The sequence below is a fragment of the Leucoraja erinacea genome, unplaced genomic scaffold (assembly GCF_028641065.1).
Source record: "Leucoraja erinacea ecotype New England unplaced genomic scaffold, Leri_hhj_1 Leri_1582S, whole genome shotgun sequence".
Taxonomy (NCBI): Eukaryota; Metazoa; Chordata; class Chondrichthyes; order Rajiformes; family Rajidae; genus Leucoraja; species Leucoraja erinaceus.
In genome coordinates, this window is record NW_026575872.1 from 329 (window position 1) to 9,172 (window position 8,844).

Genomic DNA, 8,844 nt, shown 5'->3' on the forward strand with positions numbered 1-8,844 from the left:
GTCTTTGGAACATTGCGCAATGCTCTGAACGTTAAAGCTGGTTGTTAACACTTGCCCGCACCGGCGGCGCCCGCGGGGGGTGCTTCCGTCCCTTACATTTCAAATATGGATTTGTATTACCTAATAAAATCTGTTCCCACTTTACTATCCAAGCTTCTGTTTATACATATTGCACTGAGGAAATCCTTGTTTGTTCTTTGGGTGACCTTGCTTTGGTTCTCATTTTTCTGGTATTCTAATTTAAATTCCAGATGAAATAATGTGAAATCCATTCAGGGAACTGCAGAAAAATCATAGAAACACTTCGTCATCGATCTTGCATGGTACGGATAATAACATGTCACATTTAAGAGGGTTAAAACTTGTCACACTTTTATTGTACCAAAACCCATGTAGTTGGAAGTAAATAAACTGTCCCACTATAGCTGTACTAAAACATATTCCTTGCCTCAGACATGGATTTACATTCTTGTAAACCATCTGACCCACTCGATTACACTCATTCCCCCCAAATTCATTATTCTTTATAGAAACCATTCAAATTATACAATTTAATTCCAGCTTGTGAAATTCTATATATTTATGTTCATATAATTTAACAGCACATATTAAATAGAACTCTGGAATATCACAAAAATGGAGCCTGGCATCAATTCTGAACATGTTTTTAAATAACAACAGGATATGCAAGGTGTATAATATTGTATAGTTCAATATAGATGATATACATTAGTAATTACTGAAGTACTCCTTAGTGTGGAAACAAAAGTTTGATGTTCTGACTTGGGGACAGAAGTGAACAGATAACACATTGTACTGAACAATGCAATCTTAATCTATGATTTTAATTATTTTGAAACCAGTTTTTAAAATTGGGCATCGATAATTATCATAATACTTCATTTGTGATTTTGACTGAGGACTTCCCCAATTACTGTAGCACTGATACTGTTCAACCACCATGCAAGCAGTGTTCTTATTAATTATTTTTGTACTGTTGTTTCAGATACTTGCAGTGTGTCACTTTGTTTTGCGTGAACCACTTTATTTGCACTGGATTAACAAGGTAAATGTAACAAGATCAAGGTAACATTAACAAAGTAATGCAAAACTCATGGCAACTGTCTGGATTTTATGCAAACAGTCAACGTTTTGTCTTGAAGTCAATGGACAAAAATTATAACCATTATTGACTTCCCTTACATTGCACTTGAGCTCCTGTATCTCTTCTTGGGACTCAACACTTTAGTTTCTCACTGTGGTTTTGCAAAATCAAGGAATCTAGCTGCCAGTGTCCTGATGCATTTAATGCAATTGGATGGGTACAAAAAGGTGCTGATGAATATAGAGAAGCAGGAGCCAGAAATGATAGAGCAGCTGAGAAAAAGATTAAGAATAGATAGGAGTGAGCAACAGCATAAAATGATGAGAAGGAAAAGTTAAATTGTCAACCGGAATGTGGGGAGACAAGGCATAGAATGTTGAAATGGAACTGTGAAATGAATGGAATGCAGTCTGTCAGACTAAATGTGGAAAGAATTGTGGGGACAGATAAATTGTTGGAAATTGAATTTCAAGTGCACTTTGTGTTCCATCAAGTTAAATTGCATGGTTCCATGTGTATTTCGTTTACATATCAGAAGTGCGTAGAGAGGCGTTGCTCATGTAAATACTCATGCAGTAAAGGGCCTGTCCCACGAGCATGTGACCTGCATGCGGCAAGCGCGACCAAACCGGAAGCGGGGGCCGCGCGGAGGTCGAGTGATCCCCGTACAGGACCGGTCCCACCAGCACGCGCCTGCAAGCGGCGAGCGCGACCAAACCGGAAGCGGGGGCCTCGCTCGCGGAGGTCGAGTGAGTGACATGAAGTTCGAGCGAAGTTCGCACATGACATACGGCGTCAAGAACTTCGCTCGAACTTCTTTGTTCGGTGCGGTGCGTACGGCGTCGAGGAAGCTGCTGGCCGGCAGGCCGTTGCCGCGCGAAATTTTTGTACACGGTCAGTTTTTCAGAACCCCGCGCGATGTTGGGACCAGCTCCGCACAACTCCATACGGCTCCGGCGATCAAAGTGGGACCGGCCCTGCGAGGCCGTACGGCTCAAGCGACCACGTTAGGTCGCGCTTGCCGCATGGAGTCGCATGCTTGTGGGGTAGGCCCTTAATGAATTGACAAAGTCCTGGCAAATTTGCAACGTGTGAACTCAAGCAGCAAGAGCATCTTCCTGGCAAAATACCAACCTACTAGTGTTCCCCAACTCTTACCTCTACACACACCACACCCACGCCTGGACTATTTGAAAGGTTCTTTATGGCTCGCATGATCTTTATGAGTCAGTAGGCACCTTGTGTTAATTATCTTATCTGAGGAATTCAGAGTAGATTTTATTTAGACCTGGGATGAATACTGAAGGTCTCTCATTTGTCATTGCATGGTGTTTTCTCCAGTTATGTGGACATTGTCTCTGACCACAACCCCACAACATTAGGAGCAGGAAGAGCAGATAGGCAGAGAAAGACCAAGGAATAGGTAATGATGAAAGATTTTCCCTGGATTTGCTGTGAGGGCAGGGTCAATTGCTTTTCAGTTCATGGGGTCTTCATTAACTGAAGAAAGAGTCAGACAAAAGGCAATTTGTGCCTGCATGGGTACACAAAAATGCTGGAGAAACTCAGCGGGTGCAGGATTTGTGCCTGCATGTTGTGCCTTATGAGCAGACATGTATATTTAATCGCATTATCATTGCTTATGTACTGGGGGTTACCATTAACTGGATAGTAACCAGGGACATAGCTGCAAAACTCATTGGTGGCTGGGTATCCTGGAATGTGAACATAAATGTTGACATGGCAAACCCCTTCTGTTACCCATAAGGCACAAACCAAGTGTTGCAAGAATATATTCTCTAAATGCCTCTAGAAACACAACTTCAACATACTAAAGAAGCTTGACGTCATTCAGGACAAAGAAGGACAATATCTTGACTACCTTTCCTATTAACCATTGCTGTTGCATGCAATCAATGTGAGTGTAGTGTGTACAATGTAGAAAATTAATAACATCAGCTCATCAATTGAGAAAACCATGATGTCGACCACATAGCAAGAGAATACTAGTATTGCTTAAGTGTTTTACCAACTATAAAGTGATCTTTAAATCTCAAATCATCTTGACTTGAAAAATACTGGTATTTTATGGGTCCTGGGTGAAAACTCTAAATGCAAGCAGAGATCTGGGACACCAGTTGGTTGGTTCCGTAAGTGAATGTGAAGCCATCAGTTGAGAGGCAGGGATCTAAAAAATATTTCACAAAATCTTTCTGTCATTTAAATAGTTTTGCAGGTTACATTAATGCTATTCATGAAAGCTGCATAAAAAGCAAGAATTTCATTTGTGATGATCACAAGATTGTTGTGATTGTGTAATGTCGCAGATTCTTACAGCTTTCAGCACGTAATATTTGCAGCCAGATATGCAACAAGGCACATATCACACTTCCAGTTAGAATCTCTTGGACGTTTATTGTATCATGTTAAGGTAGTCAACAATTGGGATCCTTGAGTTTTTAGCTGATGTTGACAGCTAATGAGCCCTAGTTCACCAATAGTCAGAACTATCTGAGAAACAACATAGTAACTATTACACAAGTCATCATTGGAATCCATGAAGGATTTACTGCATTACAAATTGTAAAGTATTTGTAAAATAAAGTTGAGACCAGGCATCATGTGGTGAGCGGAATGTGAAGGTCAATAGTGGCAGGCACAGGAATGGAAGACTGGAGATGAATTATGGTCAATTGAGTGGTTGAAGAAAAGACCTACATAACTTAAAGGAAAAGCTGGCAGGGAATTGGATAAAATCTTACCAAGGAGAGAAAAACAGCAATGTGAAAAACATGGGAAGATAAAATCATGTAAGTCTTTTTCCAAATCAATTGTGACACAATGTTATATTTTCCTTCCTCTCCAGGTTGCTATGTTGGTTTGCATCTTTCTTATCTTGGTTTTGATGATCGTCATTAGAATACAATGGAAGGAAGAATGGGATGCTATACACTTGTCTCTTCAAGTGAGTTTTCTCAATAATTTAACTGATGTAACTAATTTTTCTTTGAAAGTGGTCGTCATACAAATGCTGTTTTTAATTTCATCTTTGGAGCCACAGTAGTTGAGCCCTGACAGGTTTGTGCAAGCTAATTCCCTCAAATTTTGCAGTTTCCCATTGGCGCCATGGACTTGGGTCGAAATTGATTTTGGGTAAAATATTGGGCATGCAACTAAATGGAAGTTTCTTTTCATCCTAATATGTAACAAAACTATCATATATCTATTAAAACTGTGGGTGGGTGGGTGTGTGCGTGTCAGTTTGCATGTGAAACGTATCTCCTCGAAAATTAGACGCCGAAACTGGAAAAATTTTACATATTTCAGTAGAGATTTTCGAAATCCACTCCTCTGTACATTTGGTATATTATTTTCGTGACTTTTTAATTAAAATTAGCTCTTGAAGTAAAAGTGCAAGAGTGTCCTTGATGGTGATATCACTCCCGGAGCAGCAGTGGCCTCTGGTTTTATTATCCACCATTGGCTCCAATCTCACCTTTAGGAAAATTGTGCCATCTGGCGGTCATACAATGTATTACTGCGCACAAAGGCAATTGCTTTGAGAGAGACTAGCAATTTAAAAAAAGGGGGAATTATGTCTCTGAGAGTGGGAGTTCCCAATTTATTTAGAGATATCTTTTTTGCTGAAGAGATGTGTCCATTAGTGAGGAGGAGAATGAATGATCATTTTTCATCACACCAATAACCCTACTCATTTTACCTTTGATGAGAATTCAGGGATTGCTGACTGACCCGCTGAGTTACTCCAGCACTTTGTATCTTTTTTTTGTAGATTCTGTCTGAAGAATGGTCCCGACCCAAAACATCACCTTTCCATGTTTTCCAAAGATGCTGGCTGACCCATTGAGTTACTCCAGCATTTTCTGTCCTTTTTGTGTAAACCAGCAACTGCAATTCCTTGTTGCTACATTTTAAATTGACTATCTCTTCTATCAGCTGTGCTGTTATTATTGGAGACACGAGGAATTGCAGATGCTGATTTACAAAAAAAACCCAGTGCTGGAGTAACTCAGCGGGTCATTGAACATCTCTGGAGGACATAAATACTCTAGGTTTTGGGTCAGGACACTAACTCCAGCACTATGTGTCTTTTATTATTGAATTGATTCTGTGTCTGAGTAGAGCCATCATCTTTTAATGTAGCTTCCTACTGCACCGTCCAGCTCCTTGTCTCCAATGACCCACCATGAACTTTTGAGTCCACTTTCCTGTTAGTGTTCAAAGCTGAACTGCTTCAGCAACGAAAAGAGTGCAATCCCAAGGATTTTTAAATTCTTAATCACATATGCTGGACAAGATGACAAAATGTTACATGTGCCAATCAAACTAGAAGAAAGGATCACAAGAAAAGCATATAGTGAATTGACATCTAGTATTTCTAGACCAACTATACACAGAAATAAGTTTAAACTAGTTTACGCACCCTTTTTCATTCAAAAACACTCCCACTTTATCGTGTGAATCTTTCCCAATTAGCTGCAAATTGCAAGTTCATAAATGCCCTTTGCTCCCAATTGCACAGACTTTGGGTTGTGGCTCATTATACTGTAAAGGGCCTGTCCCACTTGGGCGTCATTTGCACGTCATTTACACGACATCCTAAAAATTGGGTGGCGTGACTTGCGCATGGCGCGTGGTGAGGCGTGGTGGCGTGTGCAGTGGAGCACGGTTACTCGCGGCGCCCCAGGATTTTGGGATGCTCAAAATCCTTGGGCGCCAACTGCGTGACCTATCCCTTGCGCACGCTGACGTACTGATGGCGTACGCTGATGTACTGATGGCGTACGTGTAGCGCGTGGTGATGCATGGTTACGCACGGTGACGCACGAACATTGCCTATTGCGCTAATTTATTATGCGTCAACGTCCGTAACCATGCGCCGCCCGTACGCCGTCGGCATGTCATTTACGCGTCATTTGAGCGCCGCACCATGTGACTACCCGGGTATAAAGCGCCCGTAGTTTTGAACATTTATCACTGGGAAAATCCTTGCCACGGAGATCGGACTAAGTACAAACAACATCGCAAATGGCTCCCCAATGAAGCAGGGCCCTCAAGAGCACTTGGCGCGCGACTGGCGTACTGCTAGACGAGTTTCGCGTGATTGTCGCCCGTCAGTCACTGCCGGCCTGTCACGTAAATGACGCCATAGGCCCTTAAGACTGAAGGTTATGTGGAAAAGGCCATGGAAACTAAATTTATTTGTTTTCACTTCGAATTAAGGATTTTACTTTGGAATTAATAGAAAATACTTTCTGTTTGTGCAGGTAACAGCCCCTTTCTTCCACATTGGTGCAGTTGCTGGTGTGACTATTGTGGCTTGGTTCATTGCTGAACACATTTTTAAATCTAAAAGAAGAGGTGAGTAACAGATTACTTTAGAGAACAAGGCAAATAACAGCAAATACGAGTCAAAATTCTAAAAATCTCAAAGATTAGATCTGCCACCAATGTTCCTCTGATGGTTCGAGTACTGTGGGTTTATTCGAACTTTGGGTGCTTTACCATTTTGGAAATGCTCAAAAGAAATTCAAGTGGATATTGTGATTACTGCATTGTACTCTTCTTTTAAGAAATCCTAATATTTAGATTTCTTAGAGAAACAGCGGTTGAAATTGTTTCTGCTGCCTTAATCATGGGTTTTACTTTTGAAGTGCCTTTTCTTATTTGAATCGCACCAAAGACTGTAGAATCCAATGCAAATTTTCAAGTAAAAGATGGGGGAGGGGGATCACCTGCACTTACCAGACATTGTTAATTCTGGCCACATTGGAGCAGCCAGGACATTAAAATTGAGTAAAGGCTTGTGTGCTGCTAGGCAGTTTTGGTCAAGTTAAATGTGCCTTTTGCAGAACTGGGACAAGCTGCTGAATGGTGCCAGTTTGTCTGTGGCCTAGATAAGAGCTGCAGGGAAAGAATGGGACATCTGCAGATTCTTACAATTAGGTGTAAATTGCATGAAATGGATTGGGTCAAATAATCTAGCTTTACTTTGCTAGATGTTGATTGGGTTAAGTGTTGAGCCTTGTCTGGGTTGCTTGAATACCTCGCCACATGTTGCATAATTCATCTTTGTTAACTTCCATCTAGAAACTTTGTCAGATACATTGTATTAGTTACTGTATTATTGGGTAAGGGAACTGTCTAACATGTACTGTGTTAATCAATATTTGTTATTGGACTGTTTCGAAACTACCCCCGTGTGGTTCGGCCCCTTAAGGTTCGGGGACCTATAAAAGGTAGCTCCCACGAGGTCCGATGTCGATCTTCTGGAAGAACGCTTGGGACTGCATGACCTTTTGGAGTGTCTCTGCTTGCACAAGGCTAGGAGGGCTTGGCCAAGCAGATGCAAGGAACAAACCCGCGGTGGTTAGGTATTGTATAGGGGAATTTGTGTTGTGTTATCCAAAATAAAGTTTAGTTGTTCAAGGTAGACAAAAATGCTGGAGAAACTCAGCGGGTGAGGCAGCATCTATGGAGTGCCCTTGTTACAAGTGGGAGGGGGGGGGATGGGGGGATGGGGAGAGAGAGCAGTATCACAGGGTATCGAAGAAACCCTGGTGAGAGCCTCATCTATGGTAGAAGAGGGGAACCGCCGTTCCCTGAAGAACGAGGATATCTCCGATGCCCTGGTGTGGAACACCTCATCCTGGGAGCAGATGCGGCATAGATGGAGGAGTAGGGGATGGAGTCCTTACAGGATGCAGGGTGGGAAGAAGTGTAGTCCAGATAGCCATGGGAGTTAGTGGGTTTATAGTGGATGTCGGTCAGAAGTCTATCACCTGCGATGGAGATAGTGAGGTCAAGAAATGGTAGGGAAATGTCAGAAATGGTCCAGGTGTATTGAGTGCCGGATGGAAGTTAGTGGTGAAATGGATGAAGTCAGTGAGTTGTGTGTGGGTGCAGGAGGTAGCACCAATGCAGTTGTCGATGTAGCGGAGGTAGAGTTCGGGGATGGGGCCCTGGTACGCCTCAAACAAGTATTATTCGACGTTTAGTTGTTCAAGTGCTTGATTCAGTATTTTAATGACTGAAACTAGACTGAGGGGGAGCTTAGAACGAGCTATTTACAACATTAGTAGCCCTGTAGAACGTCAATGAAATATTTAACGTTTGCATTGAATTCTCTGCTTGCAATATTGCCTTGAGTGGAGCTGGAATGCATCCTTACTGATTCACGAATTTAAATATTGTATCATCACACAGATAGCAGTGAACCATTATCCCCACAATTATGCTGCTGAATGGCTTTTTTTAGTTTTATTTTTATTTTTAGAGATACAATATGGAAACAAGCCCTTCAGCCCACCAAGTCTGTGGTGAAACACTAGTTCTATTCTACACACTAGGGACAATTTACAGAGGCCAATTAACCTATAAACTTGCATGTCTTTGCTATTTGGGAAGAAACCGGAGCACCAGGAGAATATCCACGTGGTCACAGGGAGAACCTATAAACTCTACAAACAGCACCCCTTGCCAGGATTGAACGCAGGTCTCTGGCGCTGTAAGGCAGCAGCTGTACCACTGCGCCACCGTGCCGCCCTTTTTATGAAAGAGTTTTTTAAGAACATATTCTAAAAATATACTGTTTCATAATAACATATTCTAGCTCCCACTTGGTGGGGTTGTGTGGCTTGGATCTGAACTTTTCACCCACAGACTCAAAGGACGTTCTGCAGCCACTGCAGTGAAGGAAACTTCAAACATTATCTCAA

At 41.9% G+C, this 8,844-nt stretch overlaps 1 long non-coding RNA gene across 1 annotated transcript; it reads left to right on the forward strand.

The window, feature by feature from the left end:
- Nucleotides 1-253: 253 nt before the first annotated feature.
- Nucleotides 254-6,310, forward strand: LOC129715988 (uncharacterized). Its single transcript, XR_008726580.1, has 3 exons — nucleotides 254-323; nucleotides 1,007-1,066; nucleotides 3,972-6,310. It is a non-coding gene; the product is annotated as an uncharacterized LOC129715988 (long non-coding RNA).
- The last annotated feature ends 2,534 nt before the right edge of the window (nucleotides 6,311-8,844 follow it).